The sequence below is a fragment of the Ixodes scapularis genome, unplaced genomic scaffold (assembly GCF_016920785.2).
Source record: "Ixodes scapularis isolate PalLabHiFi unplaced genomic scaffold, ASM1692078v2 PGA_scaffold11__112_contigs__length_91849675, whole genome shotgun sequence".
In the NCBI taxonomy this organism is placed as follows: domain Eukaryota; kingdom Metazoa; phylum Arthropoda; class Arachnida; order Ixodida; family Ixodidae; genus Ixodes; species Ixodes scapularis.
Genome location: NW_024609837.1, coordinates 448942 through 469198, shown reverse-complemented (window position 1 = coordinate 469198; position 20257 = coordinate 448942).

Here is a 20257-nt window from a genome sequence, read left to right as displayed (position 1 = left end):
TCGAATCTGTGGAGGCTGCTGTAGAAAAAGGCCTTGCATTCACCAGACTAAATGAAGTACTGTCATAGCTGTGCTTGTGCCCACAGTTTTATTGCAGAGCACCGCACACTTGTTTTGGCTATATTGGGCTTGCCGATACCGACGCGTTTATCCAAGTGTAACTCAGCAGTTGCTCACAGCAGCTGATGCTTAGTTCCCTTGCATCGAATACGCGGCAAAGAAGGTTGTCCCATCTCGACTTTTGCTCGAAAGAAAATCAAATTTGCGTAAACTCTTAATTTGTCAGACATGGCCTCCAGGCAATTCCTTAATTTGTTCTATTCCATTTTTACTAAGAATTGTTTACAAATTTGAAATTGCTCACTGAGAAGTGCATCGCGCCATTTAGATCTGCAAAATTAAACCTACAAACGGTAATTGATAGCAGATGTACAGTCGAACTTGGATGTATCGAATTCACGGGGGATCGTAAAGTAGTTTGATATATCAATAATTTAATGTACAAAAATATGCTAAATTAAGCTCGAGTTGAATTTTTGTGGCGTCTCTGCCAATGCTGAAGGTCGCAACAAAAGGGAGCTTATCAAATACAGCATCCAAGAGCTGCTGAATACAGAAGAGCATAGTTGGTGGAGACCGCAAACACTGCCGTGCTTCCACGCGCGCCTGGCCGGGACCTCCACACACCATATGCGATAAAACAAATGATAAAAGAAAAACAACGGAGCAGCACTGCGTGGCCTTGCAATACCAGCGACTTGACGAGCTCCCAGTGTTTGGAAGATGACCCTCCCAAAGCCAAAGGTCACTTACTTGTACATGCGTCGACTCATGTTTACAAACAAACCGGAGCGCCCCTGGCGGACGCCACCGGCGCCGCGCAGGCGCGATGGGGGTGTGGGCAAGAAGCTCGCCGTCGCCTATAAACAGACCATTGAAATGCGATGTTGTCGGCGTCGGTGTGAGTCCCCCTGCCCTTTTTCGCGTTCGAATTGTTGGTTCTACGTCTTCCTGGCGATGTCTGACTATCTTGAGCGGCGTCAGCGAAATTACCGAGGCTCGTTACACCGCAAACCTTCGCGTGAATAATGTGACATGCGGCAATTCATTCCGCGTGGACGCCGCAGATTGTACGCTAAAGCCTGATTCGCAGGATGAGATTTCGCTCGCAATTTTCAGTAGCGACGCCGCTCGGGCTGCAAAAGCGTGAACCGTAGCTGAGATGGTCGACGACGATACTGAAAATCGCAAGCAGAATCGGATCAACCGAATTAGGCATAACAAGTCGGTGTTGGTCACTGGTAACAATGACCAACATCTCCTTGTATCTACTGTTTACATCGAGCCTGCTTACCAACCTTCTAATTTAAGTTTTTTGAGGCCTGCAGTCACTTCTTATCGCAAGTACCGGGCCAACATTTGGTCTACGGACCGGCGTCGTCTAAGAGAGCAGACGACAAGCAGAAACGTTGGAAAGAGCAGACGACAATTCGAACAATCGGGCGGCCGTTTGAACTTGAAGACGCACTGAACGTAGTCTACAGGTGGTCCGCACAACTTGACAGTTTTCTGGCTGAGGAAGTCATCTGTTACCAGTAAAATTGTTAATTGTAATTTGTTACCCCCAATGCTGTTTCAAACATATGGTACATATGGTACCGGGTGTTTCTACGAATATTTTCAAAAATTTCTACAAATACGGTGGTTGAGAAAGCAACTTGTTTTGGGGAACAAAACTGTTAGCCACGGTGAATGTCGGATGGCATAGAGCACTATATAGCTCCTTCGGAGCAGAGTACCGCAATCTAGAACGCCATCTCTCGGCGACTAGCGGCGAACTCCTGGAGGTTCCAACTCCGGTCAGAAATGCATGGGGAACGTGGGAAGATCGCTGTTTCTTCAATGTTGTGGGGATGTACGGAACGGCAATAGTTTTTGACATAATAATGGAACATTTTACAATAATTTACGCTAAGTTCTGTGCCACGTAAGGACGTAACTTTTTTTTTAAAAATGCCTAAGCGGTGCAGCAGACGACGCGGCGACGTCACACCGTTCACGTGACCCGCTCCGGCCAACCCAAAAAGCCCATCTCCGCTGCGTAAAACAATCGTCTGCTTCAAACGCCATTGCCTTGGAAATTGCTTTCTCACAATTTTCACATGCATCCAATATTATTAAAACTTTGATAAAGTGTTTAGAGCTTTACCAACTTCACGACAGACTAGTTTCAAAAAGTGTAAACTTGGCGTTTATTTTTTAATCAGCCGTGTTGAGTGTAATCTCCCATGTATTCTCCCATAGGGCGGGCCGCCTCCTGGAACCCTGAGTACCACGTGACTCCCGCCGGGCTGCTCATTCGGCCATCTTGTCGGTGAAACACGCGGATCAAAGGATTGCGCTACTCTGCTCCGTAGGAGCTATATAGTGCTCTAGGATGGCAAAAAAAGCTAATGAGCAAAACATTTGCGAAAAATGTACTAACTTTTTAAATTTGTGAAAATGAACTACTTCCATAAAGCCCTGCATGCAACACGGCGCGCGTTGCACTCTGGGAACTAGTTGGCCATGGGGGCGAGTGTCATGGTTTCGGTTTCGATCGACACGTCGATAAGAGATTATACACAGAGCGTGGACTATTAACGGCCGTTGTCTCATGTTTTCTGGCCCGACAGCGTCATTTTTGGTCTCTAAACTAACCTAAATGGCCAGACGTCGCAGCTTTAGCACAGGCCCGAGACGTATAGCTTGTCTTAACGAATGCTTGCTGTATTTTTGTACTCGAGCCTTTCTGTTAGCGTTTCGAGGTATGGTGGACGAGCCAGTGCTGGGAATCTCGACGCTGCGAAGCTGGGGGATCTTGCTTGTGTACAAATCAACAAGCTGTAACAACCAATAAGTATGCATAGATCGAGCTCGTGCCTTTACTTTAGTATTGTTGGTCAAGAAGTTTGTTTCATGCGTCCATAGACAAGATATAATCTTTTGATATTACTGTTTTTCTTAATACGCCTGAGTATGCGAGAAAACTCGGAGGCGCCATTGAAAAGCTCCATTTGAACACACTTCTTATCTCTTATCTGTATTGACCCGCAGCACTGCACGAAGTGAAGTCACCACCCGCTTGCATTCCACTAATATTCAACATCGCGTATGCGCCTAAAGTTATCCTGCAATCCTATAGGCACATTCGCACATACAAGCCGCTTTAAAAAGTCGAGCACTTGTGTGAAGAATGTCGCACCGTTCGTCGGAAGTGCGCCGACAGGCATGAACCCCTATGCGGTGCGCCAAACGAACGAATTCAAAGCACATTTGACGGTTGCTAATAGCCATAATACTTGTTATGTGTTTGCTTTCTTCCTGCCTGAGTATGCCGAGATAATTTCAGACACACCGTTCCCGGCACAGATCTCGGGCGTCAGTAAAAGCTCGTCCAAAAAGGCTTAGCGAGGAGTAGGGGACGCTTGTTAGGGCCCCCGTTGTAGCTAGCCGATCTCAGCGTTTACGAAAACTTAATCTTCTATCAGCATAAAATTTGAGTGGGAGATATATGGTGACACGAGAAAGACATCATCCTAACTCTTCTGCAGTAGTGAGGTCAAGTTTATTGCGTTTCCTTAAAAGTTTGTGCGTCAACGCTGCAGGCTCAGCTTTGATTAGGGGTGTCGCGAACCGGCTGCGGTTCGAGTTCGACCAGGTTCGACTTTTCGATCTTTTAGTGGAAAGTTCGTCGAACCTTGTAATTAGGTTCGACACGTGTGCGCATGCGCGACAGGCTAACCAGTTGGCTTCGGATTGGATGGTAATGGCTAAGAGATGAATTAAGTGCAGCGCTGATCCGCTATTTCAGTCAATACAGCACCAAAATTTAAGTTATTAACTTCTTCAGTGAATAGAATTGGTTTCTTTCAATTGCAGCTGTTCACAAAATAAAATAACCCTTTGCATAAAAAAAAAAATTCTCCAAACCTAGACATGCCTGTATCAAGGTCTGGCCACACTGTCCACAAAGTCGAACCGGTCGAATCTGGTGAAAAGTTCGAAAGTTCATCGAACCGGTTCGACCCAGTCGAACCCCCAAAGTTCGACCAAAAAATCTGGTTCGACAAAAGTTCGCGACACCCCTAGCTTTGATACTCCTGTGAGGATGCGGCTTGCTTTTTAAAGGGGCCCTGCAAGGACTTTTTACTATTTTTTTAATTTGCACCGAACCTGAGCGCACTGAACGTAGTAACTTAGTGAAACTTTTCTTTTTGCGAAATTCGCTTTATTTTAAAAGTTATAGGCAATTTAGAATTACAAAAACAAGCAAAAAATAACCTCCTTCATGACGTCGTAGGTCCTGGCTTGAGTGGCCGTGAACTAGAGGAGGAATAGTGAGCTCATCGAGCGCTCACGGCTGCCGCACTCCGTGTCGACGGCGCCAGAGGGCGCCACTAAAGCATGTTCTGGATAGGCTGTATGCAGCAGGCAGCCAAAGCGGCTTTCATTGCGTTTGCTGCGCGATTAAACACTAATAATAATAATATTTATTTTGGTTCAGGAGAACCGCGGTGCCGCAGAAAGGCAAGTAGCCCATACCAGGAAGGCCTGCGGCGCCGCATCTAAGGACGATGGGATGAGATTGTGTACAGATGACAGAGAGGTGCTGACGATGTTGAAATGGAGCTTGTCGGCGAGGGTGGCGGGATGATGTTACGGGTGATGTGGGTCGTACCCTCTCATTGGTCCTCCTGCCTCCCCGAAAGTTGGTCTTGTGAAGCCACCGGTGCGGCGGGTGGACTTATCATCGTCAGGCCGAGCAGGACGGCCGCCTCCGGGCTTAGCTTTGAAGCAGGTGCGTCAGCGAGCACGAAAAAAGCCCGAAATCGTCGGAAAGCCGCTGCACATCACGGCTGCCGCGCACCGAACAAACTCGCATCCGCCAGCTCTGGGCGCTGCCATCTTACCTCATTCGGCATGACAGTTCATTGGCCACAAACGACAGCAAACACGGGGTAAAGATCAGTCAGATCAGTTCAGAATGGGAGCCACTTCGCGCTGCCATGCCGCGAAACGGCCAAACCGCAAGACAAAGCCTCTCGCCGAAGGCCTTCGGAACGCACGGATCCGGTCGGATCCTCCTGTCCATACGACTGCAGCGCCACCGCGTAGATCCGGGATTTTTCCGTGTCGGCGCCTTATCCCACTACTCCTTTCTAGTATGCGCTGCCTTTTCCACCGCTTGGCGGCGGGTATGTTGACGGGTTATTTCTTGTTTCCGTACTTTATAAACTGCATTTCTTTCTTTTTTTTCATCTATAATAGTGAACAAAAACTACTTTTATAAATAATTGAAACGGTTCGCGCCACTTATATTTTGTATTTCGACCAAAAAGAAGTTTTTAGTGGCTCTGACCAGTAGTAAGCCCAGGACCAAAGACGTCACATTTTGCGCGCTTTCGGTACCGTGGGTCGCCCTCGTCGGTGGAGGTGGTTTCCGTGTCGTCCGGTTAAAATATGGCGCACTGATATTTAGCTACTCTTTCCGTGCCCGCTGGCTTGCCCGAACCCCAAGAGACGTGGAAACCGCATAAAAGGTAGACAACTTTTAGTTGTAGTTCACTGGTACTAGACGGGATTATTGAAATTGAGCTCAAAGAAGCACTCCAGGGGTGAGGTGACTAAGCCACATCTTACAAAGTTTTCATACGCTCGCACAATATCCGGTATTTCGGGAACCAAGGAAAGTGAAACGGTCTTCGTTTTGTATCGCTCGAGAATGAGTGTATTTTACATTCGTGAAGTCAGATAATCGAAAAAGCAAGCAGCGCGTTCGGTCGCGGCGTGATAGCATGAGATGAAGCTGCTCAATCGAAACCAAAACTGAGTGGCCAACTTGTTCCCAGGGTGCACTGCGTGGTATTTCGCCGCGATGGGGCGCCTCGGTTTTGGAAGAAGTCTTAGAAACTTGCTGAGCGTCGTCAAAAACCCAGTGGACAAAATCATCCATGTTTTCGCAGTGCCTGCTTCCACCTGCTGCACGAGCAAAAACTTTAGTGCTGTGATTGTTATCCTGTGCTTATGAATATCATGTTCGTTTTCCCCGAAACTAAACGCGGGAAAACACGAAAAGCTTCTGCCCTGTCGTTACATCAAAAAATTATCTTGCAGGCTTGCGCGCGCTCCGTCCGGTAGGTTTTATCAGACCGTAGGCTAGACTGTGGTGTATTCTATACTCGGCGACAACTTTTCTTGGCAATGCAGTGGAAGGTACGTCCCGCGTCCCCTCTCCCATTCTGAGTGTACGCGGGCTCTCCTCCTCTCCCCGGAAATGGGGGAGGAGGAGAGCCCGCATACTTTCAAAATGGGAGAGGGGACGCGGGACGTACCTTCCACTGCATTGCCAAGAAAAGTTGTCGCCGAGTGTAGTTTCTTCTCCTTCAAGTTTGAATAGCAGCGGTAGTGCGCTGCGCGCGTTCAAGGGGAGGAAGTGGCCGAGTGGGCTAACGCGCCTCAGCCAACACCACCTAGAGGAGAAGGCCAGCACACGCCTCCGGTGACGTCACGGCAGCAGGCTCACGAGCGCCGCGCTATAGAGCTGAGCTGAAGGCTTCGCGCATAGCTTTTACGTCGTAGAAACGCGGGTTTTCGCACAATTTATTTTTTATGAGCTAACGTGAGAACTGTGAACGCCGAGTGATATAAAGAACCAATTTTAGAACGCAGGAAGATTCTTATAACCTACAATTATTGTAGTGAAATACAAGAAAGTGATATCTTGAGACAGATATGTTATTTTTTTAAGCGATAAACTGGGTGGTGTAATTATCTCTAAACGACATGGGACTTGTCTAATAAAAAATAATCCCTATGAAATGACAATAATCGAAGTAGTAGGACCAGAGAAAACCAACTAAAGTAACAATTGGATAAATGATGCAGAGGCATTCATTTCATTTAATTTCATTCACCTCAAAGGCATCCAAAGACGGATTACATCAGGGTGAATTCAAAAAATAAAAGACAAAATAGTAATTGAACATAAAAAAGACACCAACAAAAAAAAATGTCACACACACACACAAAACCGCTTATTAGCATGTTATTGTTATGATGCAGTTTTACAAATCAAAGTTGTTACACAAATTGATGCACCTTTTCAATGAAATGGGATATTTCTCAGTTACAATATGGTCAGGTAGTTTGTTCTAGTCAGTGTTGCAAAGTACTAAGGAAGAGGAAAGTGTAAGTATGGCACTGAAATGGTTAAATATTGAAGGAATTATCTAATATGAATGATATGAAATTGGCAGCCCAGCACTAAGTAGATTGAAAATTGGAATCTGAGTAATATACATCTTGAAAAAAAAAAAAAAACAGACTATTTTTCGTCTTCTTTCTAGATTAGGAAAATTTATGCTAGCTTTTAAAGCACAGACACTAGTTTCGGATGAATAATCACTACATTTAAATCTGTCTGCTTTGTTCTGAAGATTCAAGACTCTAGATTATAGGTAACTTACATGTGGATTTTAAATTATGCTAGCATATTCTAATGGTGGGAGGATAAATGTTTTGTATGCGAGTAGTTTTGCTTTAATAAGAGCTAGATCCCTACTGAAAAATCTCATTTGTATGAGAAACTTCTGTGTCCAATAAACACATATGAATCATATAAGATATATAAGAACATATAAGAGCCCTATAAGAGCTAGATTAGAATAATATAAGAAGTTTGTAAGAAGTTTCTTATATATCTTATATAGTTCTTATATGGTTATTGTATACCTTGCATGATTCATGCATTTATTGAACACAAGAATTTTCTCGTACAAATGGCTTTTTCAGAAATTAAGTGTTTTTAGTGCGCTATTTGTTATTTGCTCAACCCATGATAATGAGTCTGTGAAATACACGCCCAAATATTTGTACGACAGTGAGTGTTCTAGTGGTTCGGAAAGTAACAAGTACTGGGTTAGTGTTTTAGTGGAGGACTTAATTATGGACATTTCTTTACATTTATATGTGTTAATGTTCATCTGCCATAGGGAACACCACAATGATATTGTATCTAAATCGTCTTGGACAATGTTGTGATTAATGAAGGTGTATTAATTTTCCGGTGAATAACTCAAGCATTAGCAAAAAGTCTAATTGTCGATTTAATTGATAATGGTAGGTCATTGATATATATTAGAAACAATAGAGGCCCGAGTACACTACCCTTAGGGACATCTGATGCAACAGCAATGGGACCCAAATTGCCAGACAAGTATAAAAGTGATAACATTCTAAAATTGTGATGTGCTGGTTTGAAAAATGTATTGCACATAGTTTGAAAAATGTATTCCACATATTTTGGCAAACTTTTCTTAGACCTGTGATCAACCTGCATAGGTTCAGCAATTCAAAGCACTCTGCCTGTTCAAATATAGTACTTGTTTTGAAGCAAGCAACCTATCTGGTTACTACATCAAAAAACACCTGTGACCTATTTCTTGGCAATGTCATAATGTGAAAACTTTATATTTGCAAAAAAAAGTACCGTAATACCCGAGCGTTGCCCCATATGCAGATGTACTACGACAGTACCAAGTCTGTGAAACGACACAGTTAGGGCAGCTAAAAACAAGTTTTGTACACAAACAGAAGTGGGCATGGGAGCTTCATATTCGAAGTTGCTTGCATTTACAATGCAGAAGAGTCATAAAGAAGAAATTGGTCACCTTTGAACACTGCGAAACGAGCCTCCTGGTATCCATAAGTTGTGAAAATATCCGTCTTCAAAAACATTTATACACATGCATCTTAGATGCTGTAGATTATGTGACACCGAGACACACAATATCTGTGCAGCATGTTGGCATTTACGTTGCAGCACCACAAGATACCCAACAGACTGCTACAAGGACACCGATTATCTGCACACACACACAAACACAGATCGATCGACTTCAGAGAGCAGTTGCCTTTGCATGAGGACGAAGCGCAAGCATGTTGCTGGCCAGACACAAACTAATTTGTTTAGCCTTGACCTCTTAGCGTATCTTGCAACAAAGGTTTCTCAGTTGAAAGTTTTCACTGCAGTCCAACACATGCTTCAGCTCGAACTCACGATGGGTTCATCATCACAGGCGTCGGACATACTCTTCCTTGGTCCGAGTTCGCTTCTTGACATCCGTGACGGTTGGCAGCGAGTGTCTTTGATAGAGTTTCAGCTTTTCATTTCTTCTGTTTGGCATTCTTGGCATTAATGCAAACATTCATTTCGCTACAGCATTTACACCAGCTCTGTCTTCCTGTGCGAGCAAACTGTAGTCAACTTGTTTCGTGCTGTCGATGCGGCCTTGCATTTTTCGCCCCTTAGGTTTTTCAAGGTGGTGTAGACTGCACAGCTGGCCACATAGCCCAAGGCTGGGAGGCTGTGCCTTATTTTTTTACAGCCCAGGGCCACATTGCAGGTATACCACGTTGCAGGTAGGGCGTCAAGTATCCGCTCGCTTGAGAAGATCTTTCTAGTTTCCATTGCTAGCTGTAGTGACCGTTGACATTGTGCTCCACAGCAGTATTCTGTTTTCATCTTCGCAAATGTGCCTTGTAGACACGTGATATTAGAAGCAAGCCAGTTGCCTATACATTCCGAAGTACTCTTCTAAGGTGTCAGTTTTCAGCTCGTTCCATGGAGGCCGTACAGTAGCCCGAGTCCATCAAAGCAGTATCCGGGATGTGTGACCACTTCTGCAGGAAATAGAACGAAAAAGGAGGAAATCATATTAACTTAAATAAAGGTAATGTAATTAAAAATGGTTATAAAAAGAAAGAAAAAAAGAAGAATGCTCTTCTTTAAGCTGAAGTATTTGACAGAAAACACTGGCAGTGTTTCGATCTGGTATTTTGGATCACAAACATCAAAATTATTCTTGAATTTGATGTGCCAAATGCGCTATAATAATAATAATAATAATAATGCTTATTGCACGAGCACATAGAACCAGGTACAGAAAATAATAATAATTAATAGAGCTTCCTGGTGTGTGGTGGGATTCCTTGGGGAGCCTGAATTGCGGCTCCAACTAAATCGTTAGTACATGGCTCTGGTGTATGGATAAGTAAACTGGTCAATGAACCATATTCCGGCTTGCGTGCACTCCAAGTATTGCTCAGAGACCCGCTAAAATATCGGTCTTACTAGTTAGCTGTAGCGGATCATTTCTGCGCTCCGATGAGGATACGCAGAAACGACACAATGTACTTCTGTTGTTGTTGTTTTTTAATTGATGTGCTGGTTGCACCCGCGATAACCTATCACTTGCGTACCTTGCGAAAACATTCCAACCTGAACTCATAAATCAAGTCATTTTTATTTAGTTCTGCACCTGCAAGTAGCGCCAGCATTTCAATATGTTGCTTCCAGGCCACAACCAAATCACTCCCAAGCATGCATTCAGCGAAAAGAAAAAACAAAAAACGAAACCACGATCATAAACATTAAAAAGTTCTCACCCTGCCATGCCGTCAAGGAGCGAGATCTTCCCATCGATTCGCTGTATAGTCGACGCTTTCGTAGTCATCCTTGCAGAAACTCAAATATGGACACTTTCACATCCAGTTTTCCGTCAAAGCGCGGATAAACAACATCTGTACGGATTGACAGCACCGGCAACCGAAAAGCAGCTTTCACGTCCACACACAAGGCCGCGAGAGCACATTCCAAAATGTGCTCGACCTCACTCGAGAGTTGAACTTCTGACCCTCGGCGTCCAAAAACCTACTCGCTTCCAGAGTTGTTCTAGTTGATTCCTCCAGCCTTATTGTCACGTGACCCAACCCGCAGGAGTAAGTAACAAAAAAGCCGTCGAAGAAAGGAACGCAACAAACTACCGTTAAAAGAGAAAAAAGAAAAAAAAAACGACGCCGTGGCGTTTTTTTTTTTTTTTTTTTTTGCGCCCCGTCAAGCGTAGAGGGAAAGCAAAAGTAAAAGAGAACGTGCATTGCAAAGAAGCCAACTGTCAAGGGGAGCCTTGCGGAGAAGCGCACTACCAGTTCAGCCTACTCATACCGACGCTCCTTGAAGGGAGAGAGGGAAGCGCTGCGGCTTTCCATCTAGGTGGTGTTGCCTCAGCTCGGAGCGTGGAGCGAAAGCTTGCGCTGGGAACCTCCTGGATTCGAGTCCCCGCCACCCCCGCCCGTTTCGATCTGGATGAGTTTCGTACCGGCACGCGTTCGTGTGATGACTACTGCGTGAAGCACGTTAAGAATCCCAGGTTAGCGGTTGTACTGCACTGGCTAAATTTCTCATGTACAGCTAAGAGACCGATTACCCGTTGAGGCGCATCTCCATCAAGGAAACATAAAGAGCAAACCAATTTCTGCGCGCGTTCAGTTCACCGCTGTTGACTCCACTCCGTTCTTCCGATGAAGTGTGATGGAACGATGCTCCTCATCACCCCATGGTTCCCCTCGGGAAGATGGTGTAATTTTTTCTTTATGATTTCGCTACCTCTTCAAAGTCGGGGCTACTCGGACAAAGATGAGGATGCAGTATTGTTTAAATTGTACTTTCGCGCAGAGCTGCGCTGTCTCATACACTCCTTGTACTCGGGTCAGTTCTCGGGGTTACCGGCTGATGGAAGCATGCCGCGCCTGTTCTAATTCATCAGGATGAAGTTAATGACGAGGCATGTACAGCCTGATCGCATCACTGGGTCAAGTTCTAATAAAAAACCGAAACGGTACGTCAATAAGGCCTCCGCTTTTATTTTGGGCGGGTCCAACAGAAGATATATATATATATATATATATATATATATATATATATATATATATAACTATGCGACGCAACACCTTGCTGTATTTGAGCGCCTCTGTCGCTGCCGTCAAAGCGGTAGAATCGCAATTCATGTACGTGCGTGCGTCAGTAACCCACTTTTAATTCTACTAAGAGAGGGATCTCCTTGCATTTGCGTTGTAAAGCGTCCCCTTTTTCAGCTTATTTTTATGTGACCGCAGAATGATAATTTTGAACACTGTTCCGGTTCACAACGAATAAAAAAATTTGCGTCACTATTTGTTTTGTTTGCTGTTTAGTTACTATTAAACTTGATATATCTTGAGTCTGTGTGCCAGGAGAGGATCGTCAATATTCCTTCACTCTCTCTCTCTCTCTGCAAGAAAAGATTACTTATTTTTTAAATTTCAGTCATTAATGCTTAGTTACTGGCCTTTGTGACGTGCCCTGTCCTCGTCCTCTTTATTTTGCTTTCAATTTATACATCTAACATTGCCAACACACACTTATTGGTTGGCCGAGGAATGTCCGGGTTTGATGTTGTAGAGTTACTTGGAAAGTAATTATGCCTGCTGTAGGTTAACTACATCATTTTAATAATATTAAAAGAACTAGAGTACGGCCGTCAGTGTAAATCTCTTTTCAACTATGCGCTCAAGTCAGTGCTCAATACGGGCTATGATTGTCTGCCTCATTCGCCCTCATGTCTTTCGCTGCTTACTCGCCTTCTCTTGTAAGCATCAGGGAACAAAATTGATAGAAATTACTGTGGGAACGCAGGCGAGCCGCTGTGTATATTGACAATTTGGATTAATTGCCCGAGACTGGGGCGAAAAAAACTAAAAATTTCAACCGTGTATGAGAGATACCTCTTTCTGTCCACGGTTGATGTTTCTTGTTTTCTGGACCCAGTCTCCACTAATTCATCAAACTGGAAAATTGGCTAGTAAGCAAGGTGAGCTGGGTTCTCAAATTTAAACTTGTTTAAAAAATAGTAACTGCATAATCGGCTTTATTTTGTCGACACACACGGGGAACCGTCCTAGCTATTACATTAGGAACATCTAACATTGCCAACACGCTCAAATTGGTCGAGCCAGGGATGTTCTAGTCTAATTTTGAGAGTCCATTGGAAAGTAATTATACATGTGGGCTAACTACATAATTTTAATAATAAAAAAGCTTCAATACAGCCGTTAATTTCATTTCAATTACGCGCTCAAGTCCGTACGCAATAGGGGCTACGATTATCTGCCTAATTTTCCCCCAAGTCTGTTGCCGCTTACCCGCTTTCTCTTGTTAACATCGGGGAACAAAATGGGCAGGTAAGCAAAGTGAGCTTGGTTCTCAAATTTAAAGTCGTTTATATAAAAAAATGGTCACTGCATATTCGGGTTTCGTTTGTAGACAGCCATGGGGAATCATCGTAGCTATTACATTAGGGACTTATCGTTGAACGTCAGTGTCAGATTGCGGGCCCTACGGGCGCCAGCTCTTACGGCCCCAAGCAACGGAAAACCCCTGCATGCTCTCGCGTGTGACCTACGAAAAGTGCCTATTAATGTGACAAGCAAGCGTAGCTGCATTACTGAATCACGCGACAAGATAGAGAAACAATAATTAAACCTGTCCTCCGCACAGCTGGCGATTCGTGCTTCTGGCGATCTTTCTTGAATCACCTCCCAGGAACCAAACAAAACTTTTCGGGGGGCGGATACCTTTCTGTTTAATACGATGCTGTGACATTTTGTACCTTTTGCTTTCGGTACATTACTTTACGAAGCGCGAGGCCAGCACGACAAGCACACCAGCCTCCCGCGTCGTCTGCTCCTCGTACTTCTAACAAGTATCGGCGCGCCTCGCCAGGGGGAGAAGTGGCGCTGCGTATGCGCGGCGAAACTAACCGGTCTCTCATAAAAACACTGTCCCTCTGATTTTAGAGGGGACAACGATACTTTCAGGGGGAAAGTTCTTTTTAAGAGGGAAATGGAAAAATAAATCGGCAACGTCCAGAGGGACACCAACATATTAAGAGAGACCAAGGAATCAGTTTCCTTTGTCCCTCTTAGTAGGGAAGACAGACAGAAAAATGCATGCTTCTGATTATAATGCAATTAAATGCAAAGGTGCAAGCGAGCTGGACAAGAATGACGAAAATAATCCCTGGAGAAGGGGAACAAGAGGGACAAAGGACAAACACAAATCTCCATTGCATTATAATCATTACCTTAAATTGCAAGCTTCACCCCTGTTGGTGTTAGACTGGTGGCGGCTGATAAAACCCGTTTGCTCTACTGATGTCTAACCCCTGGTTAGCTCAATTGGTAGAGCGCTCCACCTGTAATGGAGAGGTCCCGGGTTCGATACCCGGACCAGGCGGATTTTTTCGGTCGCGCACCAGTCACCTTAGCTGTGTTTGGAGATTTGTGTTTGTCCTTTGTCCCTCTTGTTCCCCTTCTCCAGGGATTATTTTCGTCATTCTTGTCCAGCTCGCTTGCACCTTTGCATTTAATTGCATTATAATCATTACCTTAAATTGCAAGCTTCACCCCTGTTGGTGTTAGACTGGTGGCGGCTGATAAAACCCGTTTGCTCTACTGATGTCTAACCCCTGGTTAGCTCAATTGGTAGAGCGCTCCACCTGTAATGGAGAGGTCCCGGGTTCGATACCCGGACCAGGCGGATTTTTTCGGTCGCGCACCAGTCACCTTAGCTGTGTTTGGAGATTTGTGTTTGTCCTTTGTCCCTCTTGTTCCCCTTCTCCAGGGATTATTTTCGTCATTCTTGTCCAGCTCGCTTGCACCTTTGCATTTAATTGCATTATAATCATTACCTTAAATTGCAAGCTTCACCCCTGTTGGTGTTAGACTGGTGGCGGCTGATAAAACCCGTTTGCTCTACTGATGTCTAACCCCTGGTTAGCTCAATTGGTAGAGCGCTCCACCTGTAATGGAGAGGTCCCGGGTTCGATACCCGGACCAGGCGGATTTTTTCGGTCGCGCACCAGTCACCTTAGCTGTGTTTGGAGATTTGTGTTTGTCCTTTGTCCCTCTTGTTCCCCTTCTCCAGGGATTATTTTCGTCATTCTTGTCCAGCTCGCTTGCACCTTTGCATTTAATTGCATTATAATCATTACCTTAAATTGCAAGCTTCACCCCTGTTGGTGTTAGACTGGTGGCGGCTGATAAAACCCGTTTGCTCTACTGATGTCTAACCCCTGGTTAGCTCAATTGGTAGAGCGCTCCACCTGTAATGGAGAGGTCCCGGGTTCGATACCCGGACCAGGCGGATTTTTTCGGTCGCGCACCAGTCACCTTAGCTGTGTTTGGAGATTTGTGTTTGTCCTTTGTCCCTCTTGTTCCCCTTCTCCAGGGATTATTTTCGTCATTCGGCATGCTTCTCTTTTTATATTAAAGGGACACTGACACCCCCCCCCCCCCCCAAAATTTTTTTTTATTTTTTGCCAGGCGCTTTATTATGGTGTCGGAGGACTACCCAATTAATATTTTGCAACAGAGTAGCGTATTTCTTTAATAAAGCCAAAAGACGCAACTGCTCGAAACCGAAACCGAAACCCGACGGAGGTCGGAGAAGTGGAGAGAAGAGAGTGACTGGCGGAAGTCACGTGGCTACACCCGACCGTGCGGTTTTTTTTTTTTTTTTTTTTTTTTTTTCCTTTTTGGTAGCAGACGACACGACATGCGGCGTGCGATGCGGCGTGCGGGAACTGCTTGCCGTGCGATTCTTTTGCAGTTATGTTTGTTCCGCTCGTTGTTCTGTACTCCAAGATGAGTTGTTTTGTACATTGAGGAGTTCGAGATGAGTAGTGAGTGCCCGTGGTGAATTTCCATGATCGGCTCCGAAAAGAATAAACCCAAGATGTTGCGTGAAGAGCTGGCTCACATGTCCTGCATCCGAAACAGAAGTGGCATTGTGCGACAGAGTTTCCGAAAGATCAACGGGATCGGGACCAATGGCTGGCTGCAATTCCTGTAGAACATTTACGGGCACCTCGGAAAGCGGACGCTACCTGATTTATATGCTCCTTGCATTTTGTGGAAAGTGATTACATTGAGTTCGCAGGTGTCAAAACGGAAATCCCATACCGTTTAATTCAGCGAAGTATCGTCCACAACATTTGTTTGTTATTTATTGTTTGTTCGTTTCTTCAGTGATGATTGTAAAAAAAAGAAAAAGATATGTAAACATCGGAAAATGTTTGAAAAAAAAAATTCACGGGGGATCAAACCCGGTCCTACCGCGTGTGAAGCGGGCGTCTTTCCCACTGAGCTACTGGGGCATCTCGTTCCTGGTGGATCTCTTTCCTTAGTAATAATTCAGCCGGTAAACTGTAAGTTGGAAAGTTTGCTGTCGATTTTTCTCTAGCAAAAGCACTCCCGGGTCGAAGTCGGGAAGCACCACGCTTTGGGGACATTCGCACCTAGTAAAGAAATCGTACGCGTGCATATTCAACTCGAAGTAGACACGTCGTACTTAACGTTTGCGCGAGCGTTGTCTTCAGCCACGAGAAGGGAGCGACGGCTCGGCGACGTCTTCGTGCAAATCGGCTTGGTGGCCGGGCGTGTCGTACGGGATGAATACCAATTCTTTTGATCAGTCCCAAATTTCTCTTTTAACGGTAGACAGAATTCGCCGGTACCGCGAACGACAGTTCTGAAATAGAGGTCCCACACCTGTCGTCCGCTGCCATCGCCGTCCCCGCGAGTCCCACGATACGCGAAACGACGAACGCACAGAATGCTTCCGGTTGTCTGTGGAACTTTTTTTTTTTTTTTCAATCAACGTATTTACAGCTTTTTAGAAGCCACAAAAAATGGGTTTCATATTTTTTTCTATTTTTAATATTGAGTGTGTGCCTTCAGTGACCCACGACTTTGATTAAATTTGGTGGTCGCATCGATACCTTAGAAAACGGCCCGTGACCGCAAAAAAGAGAGTGAGCGAGACTCGAACCGGCCAGTTCTTGGTCGCGGTTTTCGGGCGGAAAGAAACCGAATTTCGAGCCGCAAATTCTGTTCTGGGTAGTTGAGTTCTCATATGTCACGTACAACTAAAAACCTCGGCGAGCATAAATGCCCTATCAGTGTCCCTTTAAAGGCGGGGGCTCAAAATTTTCTTCAGCGTGGCAGAAGATTCCCCCTCTTTTCTTTTTTTCCTCCTCCCCTTTCCTCCTCCATTTTCCTCCTCGCTTTTTACGGCCTTCTCGCAAGAGTGCTAATGGGCTTACCGGCCCCCCGACAAAATCTCTGTAACCCTTCAAGGTTCTCTGCTTCAATCCCAAACACCAGGGATTAGTTAGGCAGGCTGGATATGAGCTCGGAAGGGTTCGGGCTGGCTCGCTTTTCTTCTTTTTTTCTTTTTTTGCTCTTTTTCTGCAGTTCTAAAACACACTCAGATAGTCAACACCAACTAGCCCAACAACAAGTTCTTTTACATTCAGATACTTTTGCATGCGGCCACACACGCTACAACACCGCATATTTATCTCGAGTGAACGGAACTTGAACATCACAGCAGAAGGAAAAGAGATGGGTATTTTTATCCGAACTTTGAGCTCTACCCAGAGAGTTGAAAATGTGTCGTTCTAAAAACGGCACACTGAAGAGTAATTATATCACTATTGTGTTTTTTTTGTTTTTGTTTTTGTTTTTTGTACAAAGTAATAATCATGAGTAATTACAAGTCAAAGATATTGCAGTCAGAGGGACCCAGTCTGACCATTTCTGGGGCATAATATATAGGTTCGTACTACAGGTGTTTTCTAGAGTGACGGCCGCCTCGTTGAAGCTACTAAGAAGAGTAAAAACAAACTTCCATAAAAACTGAAACGGTTTATGGTATATTTCATCTATCTTCAGCCTTTGAAAAAAATTTCTTCGTGGCCAAACGTGCATTTAGTTTCTGTCGACAAATGTAACTGAAAACTTGACACCCGACAAACATCTTGCGTATCAGCAAAGAGAACGGGAAACACGGAGATAGAACCGCAAAATCACAATTTTCTTCGCGTAAAATAGTGCAACTAGCAATATTATGCCACTAGCAATATTATGCCATTTATTAAAAGACAGCAGGTATTACGAAGTTTTCATTCTCTTCTGTTCGCATTTGTTCGCTGATGAACAAACGGAATGCCCAGATAGCCTCTGCAGCCCTTACATAATTGTTTGGGGCTTTGTCAGGGTGGGCGAAGGCCATCTCCAAAAAACCCAGGAGTTCAGAAGGTGTACTACCGCAAGTTTTGGGGCTGCTTGGATAATTTAGGCGTCTGGCGTTCCCCGCCTACTTAGAAAAGGAGTGGAACAGCGGTCAGCTCAACGTCGTCACCAAGCAGGAAATCATGCCGAAATGTGTCCTTGAACACGTGCGAGATCTTTACCCGAACCCAGCCGGGATTCGCCACAATTCATCTACGAAAAAAATTATAAAAAGGGGTAGGCTTAAACGATTTGGCAGTTTTTGAATATAGTCATGTGGACTAACTGTCCACAAGTACGGAAAGAAATGCAGTAGAGATGTAGAGCTCTATTGTGTTCTTTATGTCCATACTTGTCTTTCGCGCTGTACGCCAATTAAAATGAATTCTGCAATATCTGTAGATTATGCCTGGTTATGTTGTCTTCAAAAAGAAAAGTAATCAAGCAAGTTCGGTATCGTGCCACAATTTGTGCATATACAATTTTATATGTAATTCAAATTCAAAACAGTACTTCCGCGGGAAATAATGCATCCGTCGTTCTTCGTCTTCCTGAAGCTATGAACTACCGATCCCGGCTACAGGACTTTTGGGTCCACAAAATATCACGCTCAGTAGAAAATTCGCCTTTTCTACCAAAAGTACTGAAAATTATTTATTTTTCAAACAGGTCGGGTGGTGATGCGTGTTTGAGTGTAGAACCGTTGACTGGGCACTGGTTTGCGCCAAAAGTGCAGTGCTTCCTTTCATGCTGCCCGCGACGAGTGTTGAAATTTGAATATAGTAGAAATAAAATCAACTGACACCCTTAGAATTATTTTAAACTTGCGCTTTTTTCAGGCATTAAGATTTTTATCGCTCCTTTTATTCATTGTCGTCTTCGATGAGGGAACAACTTGCCGAGGAGGCCGCGCTGTCAGCGTACGCGCCTTGACAGATTAGGTCGCGAATGCTTTTCACGAATCTTTAAAGACCAAGCATAAAAATGAAAGACGCAGCCACTTTACGCCAATGAAGCCAGCTTTATGTTTTGGGTAGACGTCTTGCGAGAGTTGCAGTATTTTTAATTATGCCTAATAAATTAAATGTTTAGGACTAAGTACCAAACTTTTTTTAGATGTATTAAGAACCAAAATGTCAATTGGAAAGTTCTAGAGCTGCTTGAGAAACACCCGAATTAGCTGTTTGCAACGTGATGCGGCTCGCGTGGCTTCCTTCTGACTATAAAGCTTATGAAACATGACAAAATACCCCGTGATAAAGCGCCCGCCCCATCATAAACTCAATTTCGAATGTCCCGGGATTTGTTTTCATAGGCCGGAACAAAAAAGAGAGATGCATGCAAGACGCGTGCCCCACGCTTTATTTATATCAGAAAAGAACTGCCCTCTATTTTATATACAACGGTTCTTTTTTTTTTTTTTTTCACCTACTAGATATTAGAAAAAAACGTGGAAATTAACGTTTTGTGGATGTGAGCTAAACGGCCAGGCGAAGATTGGGTTCAAGAAAGAACGCAACGAAAACCGACTGATTACCTAACATTTGTTAATAAACGTTTTGATTATAAAAGAAAACGGGATAGTTGATTTATAAAGTTGTTGGGCGTAATCGAAAGCCACCAAATTGTCCAGTGAAAATTAGCGCCATTGCGGTTTGTGTAGGTGAGCTATACGGCCAGGCGAGGATTGTTCAATAACGAACGCAACTAAAACCGACCGATTGCCTAAAATTCGCTAGTTAACCTTTTAATTAGAAAAGAAAACGGCATCTTGTATTTAGAAAGTTGTTGGCCATAATCGCAAGCCACCAAACCGTCCATTCTTAAAAAGATGTAACGCGCGTACACTATTATACGGCGTTCTCCTAATTTGGGCGCCAAAATATAGTTCTGATTTTATGTGGGCTCCATCTCCGCGTGGCACAGACTAACGCCATGAAGCTAAAGCGACAAATCATACGCATCGCTGTGACAACGCCACTGTAGAAGGGGCGAGGAGTGCGGTGGCCGAAAAGATTGCGGTACCACGATTCGCGTCCAAATTAGGCTTTACGCCGTGAGCCACTTCACGTCCACTACATCTCTTTAAAAATGAATGATTTGGTGCTTTTGATGACTATAGATAAGGCACAAACCGCAATTGCGTAACTCTGACGTCTTTTTTAGAAAAATGTCTAGTGGTTAAAAAAAATCGCCCTGTAAAAGCACGATTGTAAGGCAGTTCTTTACGTCCGGCGACATCATTACGGCATGGAAGGAGACGTTG